This window comes from Hyperolius riggenbachi, chromosome 10, assembly GCF_040937935.1.
Source record: "Hyperolius riggenbachi isolate aHypRig1 chromosome 10, aHypRig1.pri, whole genome shotgun sequence".
NCBI classification, from domain to species: Eukaryota; Metazoa; Chordata; class Amphibia; order Anura; family Hyperoliidae; genus Hyperolius; species Hyperolius riggenbachi.
In genome coordinates this window covers 72,293,562-72,305,585 of record NC_090655.1, presented here as the reverse complement: position 1 = coordinate 72,305,585, position 12,024 = coordinate 72,293,562, and the positions used below count along the sequence as shown (strand labels likewise).

The 12,024-nt window shown below is 44.6% G+C and overlaps 1 protein-coding gene across 1 annotated transcript in view; it reads right to left on the bottom strand.

The window, feature by feature from the left end:
• The window catches only part of PLCE1 (phospholipase C epsilon 1), a 465,913-nt gene extending 457,187 nt beyond the window's left edge, over positions 1 to 8,726 (bottom strand). Inside the window, 1 exon segment of the mRNA XM_068255587.1 lies at positions 8,537 to 8,726. The gene's annotated coding sequence lies outside the window, so the exon portion shown is untranslated.
• Between the last annotated feature and the right edge of the window lie 3,298 nt (positions 8,727 to 12,024).

Genomic DNA, 12,024 nt, shown 5'->3' with positions numbered 1-12,024 from the left:
CTTTTTAATATTTAATTACAAAAATAATCTTGTGACGCACCTATCTGTACTTATGGCAATTTTATAATGAAACAGCAATGTTTATATAAAAAGAGCACGCTATTGTACATTAAAACTTTTATAATTATAAAGTTACGGGGAAAAAAAAAAAATCTTTTTAGGCCTGGTTTCCACTTGTGCGGTTTTTTTGTCCGTTTTTTGAGTCAGAAAATTCCCATAGATTTTAAAACCAATGTAAGTCAATGCAGCTGTTTCCACTTCATGCAAAGTTTCGAACGCGTGAGAAAAATCTGAGGTCCTGCATCATATTTTTGGACATCGCGTACGATTCACGTACAATGCTTTGTATAGGCAACGCAACATTTCACGTTATTTGTGCGAAAATTCGCATTAGATCCATGGTTACAGAAAGTTGTCAGCAGTCATGACAAAGCTGTTAGTAGGCAGATTATGTATATTTAACTAAATGCGTACAAATTTACATGCAAATTTTCACCAAGCAGAAAAATCTTATACGATTTTTTGCAAGCGAAAATGTCACGCTACCGTGGAAACGTAGCTTTATACATACAAAAACAAGTGCATACCATCAAGTTTCATCAATTTCCAAATACTCATATTACAGAACACATAAAACCCGCTATGTGAAGGATTAATAAGAGTATCTCTGTTAGGTTCAGCGTGCCTATTCCCTACGGGTCAACTCCATACCGTCGCAAAGGCCTTGAGCTAGTCTGCAGACTTTGTCCCCCATGTAACCCCCATGGGTTTAAAACCTTAATAAGAATTCTTATAAAGATATCTAGTAAGTGCAACAATTTTATATCAAGGCCTGTAACATAGATGTCCCCTGAGGCAAGACTGCCCGTCCTGCTTCCGACAAGCCATGACCAACAGCACGGTTGTTACAGTGGAATACTCCAGTCTGTGAAGGGACCTGCCAGGGACACAATCCCTGCTGTTAGCATTGTTACTTGTTTTGGTATTACTACTACGGTGGATCTGATGAAGGTGTAGTAACACCAACACACGTAATTACGCTTACAGCATGGTCACAGTAGGATGGCATCTCTGACAGGTCTCTTCACTGAAACAACCACAGCTTATCTGAGGAAAGATGGGAGGTCTTGACGCAGGTTAAATGCCTTAGATACAAGGATACATTGTAAGTGCAAATACTGTATTTTTTGGACTATAAGACTCACTCATAAGTCTTACAGTCCAAATGCAGGGAGTTCCTGACTTGTGAACGCCTGCCAATACGAACCTCCAACCCGCAGCAATGTCAGGGACTCCCTTGTACTGTGTCCATGCAGAGGAGGACGTAGGGGACAAACAAAAGGACACAGGGATACAAAGGGGCATAGAGGAGGATACAAAGGGGCATAAAGGAGGACACAAAAGGGGGCACAAGGGGGCACAGGGAGACAAGAGGTACAAGGGGGCATGAGGTACAAAGGGGGCATAATCCACAAGATGCCCCTTCATGTACATTTTTTTCCCCTGGTTTTTGTCCTCTAAACCTAGGTGCGTCTTATGGTCAGGAGCATCTTATAGTCCGAAAAATATGGTACTTTATACGTTACTAAAAGTTTTAATACACGCTAGAGCACTCCCTTTCTTTGAACAGATTTTCCTTTGCTGACCTAAAGCCTTTGTATCAGCACTATTAATCGCACTGAGGATTAATCACCTAGTCCCAGGGCTTCCCAACCCTGTCCACAAAAACCACCAACAGCATGTTATGTGGAAATCCACAAAGGTAGATAATCAGTTCTGCTTAGACACCAATTACCTTACCTGTGGTACTGTTGGTGGTAATTGAGGACAGGGTTGGGAAGCCCCAATTCCAGACCAGAGCATCAACATGCGTGCCCTGCAGGTCCTCATAACCTGTCTGTATGATAAGCTGGCTTAAAGGACAACTGAAGTGAGAAGAATATGGAGGCTGCCATATTTATTTCCTGCTAAACATTACCAGTTGCCTGGCAGCCCTGCTGATCAAAAGAAAATAAATATGGCAGCCTCCATATCACTCTCACTCAACTGTCCTTTAAAGCAAACCTATGAAGAGGAAAAGCTTTCTTCAAAGCTTTAACCCCTTTTTCATGCTTAAACCTTAACCCACTACTACACCTAAACACAACATCTTCCTGATGCTAAAGGATACCAGAGCTGAAAGGCTCTTGTGAAATGGGCATAAGTTATGTGCCTTCCTTAAAGAGAACCCGAGGTGGGTTTGAAGAATATTATCTGCATACAGAGGCTGGATCTGCCTATACAGCCCAGCCTCTGTTGCTATCCCAAACCCCCCTAAGGTCCCCCTGCACTCTGCAATCCCTCATAAATCACAGCCATGCTGCTGACAAACAGCTTGTCAGAGCTGGCTGTGTTTATCTTTATAGTGTCAGTCTGCTGCTCTCCCCGCCTTCTGCAGAACTCCAGTCCCCGCCTGCATCCCTTCCCTCCCTGCTGATTGAAGGGAAGGGACGGGGGCAGGGACCGGATCTATGCAGGAGGCGGGGGAGCAGCTGAGACTGACACTACAGATGTAAACAAAGCCTCACAGCACTGCTGTGATTTATGAGGGATTGCAGAGTGCAGGGGGACCTTAGGGGGGTTTGGGATAGCAACAGAGGCTGGGCTGTATAGGCAGATCCAGCCTCTGTATGCAGAAAACATTCTTTAAACACACCTCGGGTTCTCTTTAAGGAACTTGTAGAACTTCTATGCAACTGAACACTGGTTTGAATCCATCCAGGTCAACATCTGTAAAGAGTTTGTATGTTCTCCCCGTGTCTGGTGGGTTTCCTCCGGGCACTCCGGTTTCCGCCCACATCCCAAAAACATACAAATAAGTTAACTGGCTTCCCCCTAAATTGGCCCTAGACTACGATACATGCACTACACGACAATACATAGACATATGACTATGGTAGGGACTAGATTGTGAGCCCCTCTGAGGGCCAGTTAGTGACAAGACAAGACTCTGCACAGTGCTGCGTAATATGTCGGCACTATATAAATACCTAAATAAATAAAATAAACCCCCAGATGGTTTGTTCTTGGAGATTTCAATATAGGGGTGGATGTCTCCTCTTCGCAATTAGGAAGAGAGCAAGGAGAAAAGCGCAATATAAATGTTATTTGTCTTGTCATAAATGATCTGTGTTTCTTCCAAGCAATCAGCTCTGCTACTAACAAGAAAGGTCACACTCTAGACCTTATGCTAGGTACACACCATACAATTTTCTGTTAGATAGTTGGTTCAATAGAAAATTTCCATCATGTTCGATCTTATTTTCAATCATTTTTCTGGTCGATTTCTCAGAAATAAATGGAAATCGATTTGGAAAATTAAAAAAAAAAAAAAAAAAAAAAAAAAGGATCAGAAATCGATCGTACTGAAAACCGAACAGAAAATTGTATGGTATGTACCCAGCATTATATTCCATACTAGTCTGTCATCAGGGAGTGTAGAAATCAATCCTGTTGTCTGGTCAGTCCATCACACTATCCACTTCCTCTCTCAATACCAGCTGTCAAACACCAGTTCAAAAATCAAGTCAAATATCGCCGCTTAAAAGGGCTAATACCGCAACATATCAGAGATAACCTCAGCTTTGATGAATTGACAGACTCTAGCTTGGACTCTGATACTCTGCTATTTAAATACAACAAATGTGTGCCGTCCACCTTTGAGACCATTGCTCCTATAAAAGAACTGAAAAGACAAAGCCAAAAACTTGAAAGACTGGTGCAAATCTCAGTCCCCAGAAGACAAACATGCCTTTATCCTCCACACAGGCACGCTCGCTTAACCCGCTACTGCATGCCAGTGTGCCCTTCAGTGTAGTCAGCAGTTCATGCTGTGGAGACGTGCTGGCGCTTGTGTGGTGACAGCATTGAGCGCAGCCACAAGAGACTCTGAGTGGACACACTGCGCATGCATGGCGCAGTATGTCCAAGTCATAGGTTACCTGAGTCGCCTGGGTCACCCATCATAACGGGCCTTGCTACAGGAGAAAGGCGAGTGACAGAGAACGGCGAGTGACAGAGGGGAACGGAAGACATGGTAAGTATCTACTAATAACTCCCCAAACATAATTTGTGCCCATTTCATCTGAGTCTTCCAGCTCTGGTATTCCTTAACAATTACCTCCCTCCCTCCTCCCTTTTCCATAAGAAAGATATCCACACTTAACTGAAGGATCACTAATAGAATCCCCCTCAAAATGTGGGCCCCACAAGGTAAAACTCTAGGCCACCCTCCGTTGGACCCAATACTGTGCTTTTCTACTGTACCTCATCTGTATCCTCCTTTATTTGTGTAAAGTCTCTTGTCCAGAACGACACAAGGTGGATACATAAATCATTAAAAATAAAACAGCCTACTTAAAAAAAATGTCAGCAATCTAGGAAAAGAGTGGGAAGCAATTTTTCAAATCAAACATTTTAGGCTGGGTGCACACAAAGCATAAAAGGTTGCGTTTTCTGTCATGTGCAGGGTTTTGGTGTGCGTTCTTAGTGCATTTGAGTTTGCATTTTTCCCCGCATATGAATTTTTCTATCGTTTTGCGTGCATTTTTATGCGTTTGCATATACAAAAATGCATGAGCATTTTCAATGCATTTTTACATTGCGTTTTATGCAAATCACTTAGAAGACAACAGGAAGCAGAAAAACATCACAAAAAAAAAAAAAAAAAATCATAAAAAAAAAAACGCATGAAAAAAAAAAAAAAAAAAAAAAAAAAATTGCATACAAAACGCAATACATTGCGTTCCCATCGACTTTCATTGTGTGCATTTTTGATTATGCAACAAAACCAGCGTTTTTAAAAACGCACACATACAAAACGCATGAGTTTTTTATATGCGTTTTTTTCATGCGGCCCATAGACTTCCGTTAGCGGCAAAACCGCAGAGTTTTCCGCAATGCTTGCGTTTCTGATAAGTGTGCACCTAGCCTTACACATTATGAGGTCTGGCATGCTGTTTGTCAAGCGTAAAGAAAAAAAAAATAAGAAAATTTTTTTAAGGAAAAATCCTTGATGATTGTGCCAAGGCAGCAGAGGCGTAGCAATAGGGGTTGCAGAGGTTGGGATCGCATCGGGGCCCTTGGGCCAGAGGGGCCCCGTTGGACCTAGCCTCAACAACAGTATTATCTTTTTATTGGCCCTTTGCTGGTAATAATCACTTCTATAGATGCTTTGAATAGTGGCAATTAACAACACACTGTTCCCCATCACCTTCTTGCACCTCAAACTGTGGCTGCCCTTGTCAGGTTTTGGTGTACCGTATCAATTGTTATGTATAGAGTGCTTAGGGGGGGCCCAGTGTAAACTTGCACGGGGGCCTGTAGCTCCTTAGCTACGCCACTGCAAGGCAGTGATCACAAGAAGTGGAACCACTGGAAATATTACTCTGGGTTAGCCTTGCCTCTGAAACAAGGACAGACAGTTCTCTTATCTTCCATGAATTAGATAAAAGCTCAGCCTGCTTCTGTATAGAAAACCACTAGACAAAAACTGTGTGAACTCAACTGCAACTGAGGAACAGAAAACGGGACTGCAAATAAACTTCTTGCCCATTAAAGCGGTATCGTCACCATAAAAATCAAATTTCAACAGCAACTGGTCTGAGTGTATTAAGTGATAAAGATGCTAATCCTGCATTCAAAACTTTTTCTGCTGTTATGATTTGGAGTTATCCAATACTTAAGAAGCACTGGCCCTTTAGTAGTCGTGCCAAAGAATTGCATGCTGGGGGTTCTTTTTATCTATAATGTATTCCTTCTTTTTCCTTTATTTCCCTGCCAGCTGCTTATCTGAAACCTAATCCCCTACTCACTTGTGTTTACAAGCAAGGCTGAGGCGATTTAGCGATTGGAGGAGACAAGAAAAAAAGTAAAGGGCAGAAATGACATCACGAGTTAGCCTTAACTGTGGGCAAAAGACATGGTTCCCACCAGGAACAGAATTCTCTTCATTTACTATATAACATTCACTGAAATCAAAACGTGGACAGTATAATACATGTGTTATGTAAGTAGATCAAGTATTTATCTATCTATCTATCTATCTATCTATCTATCTATCTATCTATCTATCTATCGATATAGATAGATATATATATGTGTGTTTTTTTTCCCTGGAATAGTATGGCTGATCCTACTGCTTTAAAGAGGTCCTGAACTCAGAATGCCCTCTCTGCTCTAAAAGATACACAACAGCATAATGTTTGAGGGCCCATTCACCCTTGCTGATCGCAAAACTCTCTAGCTCTCTAGTAAGGCCACATCTGGAATATGGAATTCAGTTCTGGGCACCACATTACAAAAAAAGATATTGCAGTTTTAGAGCAGGTGCAGAGACGAGCAACAAAATTGATACGTGGGATGGAAGGTCTCACTTACCAAGAAAGGTTAGATAAACTGGGTTTATTTAGTCTAGAGAAAAAAGACGCCTTAGAGGGGATCTAATTAACATGTATAAATACATCAGAGGGCAATATAATAGCTTGGCGGATGAGCTTTTTGTCCCTAGGCCTTCTCAAAGGACTAGAGGACATCATCTGCGCATGGAGGAAAAACGTTTTAGCCATTTAGGAAAGGGTTCTTTACAGTAAGAGTGATTAAGATGTGGAATGCATTGCCACAGGAAGTAGTAATGGAAAATCCTATATCTGCATTTAAAGGGGGCTAAAGCCCCATCTACACGAGGGACATTGTAGCGATCCGGCGGCTCGATTAGCCGCCGGATCGCCTTTTCCGCGTGCCCACCGCGTCCCCGCTCACCGCGCGTGTGCCGCATTCGATTCCCCGCTCGTCCCCGCCGGCGCCGCTCATCTCCCGCACGATTCCCTGCCATTGTCCCCTCGTGGGGATCAAGCAGGGAATCGGCGGTACGGAGATCCGTCCTGTCGGATCTTATCAATCGAGCCGCATCAGCGGCTCGATTGATAAGTAGCATCGCGGCCGCATCTACTCGTGTAGATGCGGCTTTAGATGCTTTCCTTGCATTGAAAGACATCCATGGCTACAATTACTAGGTAATGCCTAATGATATTGATCCAGGGATTTTATCTGATTGCCATCTGGAGTCGGGAAGGAATTTTTCCCTTTTGAGGCTAATTGGACCATGCTTTGTAAGAGTTTTTTTGCCTTCCTCTGGCACAACAGGGATATGTGAGGGAGCAGGCTGGTGTTGTACTTGTTCTCTGGTTGAACTCGATGGACGTGTGTCTTTTTTCAACCAGAAAAGCTATGTAACTATGTAGATCGGACCGATTAGAAATAATCGATTCATCCATCAGTCTGACAGAAAATTGCATTGTGTGTACTAGGTATAACAGATCTGTCAAATTTCCACAACCTACATAGGAATAAAGTAAATTATAAAATTTTTCCACGATAGGTGTTTTTTAAGACAACTCCTTTAAGGCTTTGTTCACATTGCGTTCCATCCGCCGTGGCCGGTTTTTGAAGCTTTTTTTTTCCCCCATTTCTCTGCGTTGGACGGTTTTCTTAAGCGTTTTTGTATGCGCTTTTGCAGAGCGATAGCGTTTTTTTCACTTCCTGACATTAGTCAGGAAGTGAACTCTCTGATTCGTTAAATAATAAATACAATGTAGTAATTCTTAAAACCGTGAACGCAATTGCTGCACAAAGCGATTTTGTGAGCGTTTTGCGTTTTCCTACACCTTCCATTGATGCGGAATCGCCTTAAAAATGGCCCAAGCACTGCTTATCTGAGGGGATCAGAAACGAACTGCTCAGATGTGAACTCTCTCATAGGGAATCATGGCACAAGCGCTTTCATGGTGATTTTGAAAATCGCCAGCGCTTAAAAATTGTAAAAGACGTGTGAACGAGCCCTTAAAGTCAGGTTGTACACATTAATAAATGTACAAAATTTACATAAACTACACTACGCTTCAAAAAGCGCTATAGCAATGGAAATCAATGGTAGAGTTCACACACCGCATGGATGGCCAGCAATTAGCAATTGGCTCTAATTGCAAACATGGTACATGAAGCATTTTTTTAAGCAATTTTGGAGCGATTGCACATCAATGTTAAAGAATCGAAAAACACAATCACTCCAAAATCGCTTTCCCATACATTAAAAAGTCGTAGGAAAAATCACTTTTGCAACACGCTAGTGATTCTGCGATTCCCAGTGCCAATGGAGCCCAGTTTTATACAGTTAAAAAAAGTTGGAAATATATGACAAAATCTGTGAAATCATTCAAAACTAAATGCCTGCAAGGCTGCAACCACATCAAAACCTGACATCCCAATTCTCCCCACTATAACCTAGCAGTCATGAAAGGGTAAGATTTCAGAAAAATGCATGAATAACAAAACAAATACACAAATAAGTCAAAGTGGCATGATAAGGCTGCAGCCCATTGGGATAAGGTGCAGGGTGATCTGCTTGGAAACATTATCAGCAGCATTGGAAGGGTTAATAATAATGGATAAAACAAACTTTTTTTCAGAGCCCAGCAGCCCCTCGGCCAGCATCACTCACCAGCAGCAGCAGCCGCTCCTCCAGCAATGCTCTGGCAGGACGTGGCGGTGTCCTCCCTCCAGCAGCAGCTCTCCCGCCGCTTCCCCGCTCTGCTGCAGCCCGGTGAGGTGTCGGGTCACGTGCTCCGCCGGGAGAGTCCGCCGCGCTCTGCAGCCCGGAGAGGTGTTAGGTCACGTGACAGACCGCCTCTCCCCCTGTCCAGCGGCGCTCCACATACTGCCCGCTGCCAGAGCAGCACAAGTCCAACGGGAACAAAGGGCGAGTCATCCGCCGAAAGTTTATTGCACAGTTTTGCACCCGTTTTGTTCTTCCACAGAATCCGTTACTTCACTCCTTGCAAGTGTAGCTGCCACTGCTGCAAGTTACCTCTGATCTCACATAGTGTGACGTGTATCCCTGGCTGATCACTTTTGCTTATTGCTTTTTATTGAATACTTTTTATACTGGGCTGGCTAAATACTTTAGCACTGACAAAGCTCCTACCGTATCTGTCCCTCTGTTGATGAGACACTTTTTAGGACCAGTTCATACAGATGGTTGTTTAGCGTTTATCACCGACTGCGGCGCTTGTTTTCAGGGGCATATCAATAGGGGTTGCGACCGCAGAGGGGCCCCGAAGGGCCCTACCTCAACTACAGTATTAGCTTTCTATTGGTCTTGTGCTCATAATAATCACTTCTATAGATGCTTTAAATAGTGGTAATCATCAACAAACTGTTCCCCATCTTTGTTAAAAGAAAGTCTTCCTCAGGTTTAAGGCCTCGTTCCCATTATACGTGCTTCTGTGCGCATATGAGGTGGTGACACGCAGGAACAGCAGAAGGGCACAGACAGCCCTTCTGCCGTTCACATCAAAGGTGTTGCGCAGCAGTACGATGCGCTATGATACGCTTGCGTACTGCTGCATGCATTCTGCCCACAAGCGCAGAGCTGACCAATTCACTGTCATGGATGGGATCAGCAGCGCAGATGGCGTGCGATCTTACGCATTGCGTTCCAATCACACAGCCATCTGCGCTGCAGAGATGTGAACGAGGCGTTACACTTACCTGGCATTTCCTCCTGCCCCCTTGAGGCTGTTCGGGCCCTCACCGCAGAGCAGGATTATACACGAGGCAAACCTAGGCAGGTGCTTCGGACCTAGGTTAAGGCCCTCCACCTTTTTTACCTCTCTCCACTTAAACTTACCAAGGGTGCCCCCAAGTCTACTACCTTGCTCGGACTTACATTTAATCCATCTCTGCCTCGCTGTCTTCCCAAGCCGCTCCTGCCGACCCCCACCCCGCTGGACACCCCGGTACTTTGGCTGGGTTGCACTTCGTCACGCCTGCCCGATTCTGTCTCGCACTCCCACGAAGTGCGACTCTGCTAGAGTACCGGGCTGTCCTGCAGGTGAGAGGAGGGGCACACAGAGCCAGTGAGGGACAGAGGAGCATCAAGTGGGTTGGAGGAACCCCCTGGTAAGTATAAAACCTGAGATGACTTTCGTCTCAGGCACACTAAGATGAATGGGCAGTGCTGGTGCCATGGTTTACCGCCGTTTACACAAATGCCGATTTTTTTTTTTTTATTTATTTTTTTTTTTTTTCCCATTCAGTTGAAGCAACTCTGGAAGCAAAAATGTGAATGCTCCATTCCAATCCCGTTTATCCCCATCGTTTGAGGCAAACATCACACTCTAGTGACACCAGAAGCCACATAATGTTTTTCTGCACACTTGCATGAACCAGATGCCGGTTCACACATCCGTCTGAATTGGCCCTTAGGAATTGTCCCCATTGTCCACTCAGGTGTCCGTTTAGGCTACTTACACACCAAGACGTTGCGTTTTAGGGGACGTTATGGTTGCGTAACGTGCCCCTAACGCAACGCATGGTGGTGCGGGAGAGGACGGTAGAGTGGGCCGCGTTAGGCGGCTCTATCCGCATAAGGTCTCCCAGGGTGGCGCTGATTGGCCGGCGGGACCACGTGATGCGGAGCGAGACACTCTGCATCACGTGGTCCCGCCGGCCAATCAGCGACCGCCAGTGCATATTAAGTAGCCATGTGCGCGGCTACTGTAGCGGCATCTCCCCGCCTCCTCTCCGCCCCCCACTGAGCATGTGCAAACAGTCTAACGCGGCTAAAGCCGCTAGAACGCCATAGCATGCTGCACTTTCACTACAATGTGCAGCGTAACATGTAACGCAACGTGGGCAGTGTGAACAGCCAACTTGTGTTACATTGCTGTGCGTTAGGGGGGGGGTTCCAGGCTGCACTGCTGGCTGAACGTGCGCCTGTAACGTCCCTGTGTGGAAGCAGCCTTAAGGTACTCGTTAGTGATGGTCGGAAATGCTGATTGGCCAGAGAATGCAAAAAAAATGTAAAAAAAAAAAAAAAAAGAAACCTACTTGGAAATCGGAAACCAAACGGAAAACCCCATAATTTTTTTACAGCTATAAAAATGGGGCTTACAACAAGTACGTCTAATGATCAGTGATATCAGCAGGTCACAAATTCAGTTATTTTCAGAATAACGTATGTTTGGCTTGAAATGCAGCTACAACTATGATAAATTTGGATGTATCATTTCAAAATAACATAGATGTTTGACATGAAATGCGGCTATAATGAGCCCGTCTAAAAATCAGTTATATTAGCAGGTGCCTAAATTTGGATATATCAGTACATTTGGTTATATCAGGTCAAACTAACATGTTTGACATGAAATTCAGCTAAGATTAGGCACCACCATGGGGGATTAAGGTTAAGCACCATCAAGAGGGAGTCTTAAGGTCCGTACACACGCCGGACTGGAGGCAACGTCGGGTCCGTCGTCACCTCCCGCTGGGTGAGCGTTCCAGTGACAGTCCGGCGGATCGCTCAGAAACAGCCGTATCAGTCCGCCGACAGACTGTACACACGCCGGACTGTCGCTGGAACGCCCACCCAGCGGGAGGGGACGACGGACTCGTCGTTGCCTCCAGTCCGGCGTGTGTACGGACCTTTAGGGTTTGGAACTACCAAGGGGGGGGACATCTGTGTAAGAGTACCCCAACTCCCTATATCCTTCCCTATTCCCACAAACCCCCCCCCCCCCCCCCATGTTAATGTTTTGTCTTGTTTTGCTTTGGCAATGCTAAATGTATTTGGTCCTGCCAATAAAGCTTTTTTGGATTTGGATTTGGAGTAGGGAGATGTTAGGTCATAGTAATGACTTTTCTCGGCTATAACCAGTGCCCTTTCATAAGCGAAAGCTGTTTTCTCCGCTTTATACGGCACCGTTCTATAACTGAAATTATGTTTCTTGGCTAAATCTGGCTCCCTTTTTTCCAGGCGGGGGAGGGATAACCGAGTAGTGCACTGTAGAGCGGCTTCTGGCAAGAGGGGTGTAGAAGGGAACAATTAGCTCCGAAAAGTCAGTTGCCTAATACCATAGGCTATTCTTTAAAGCGGTATTGTCACCATAAAAATCACATTTCTACAGCAACTGGTCTGAGTGTATTAAA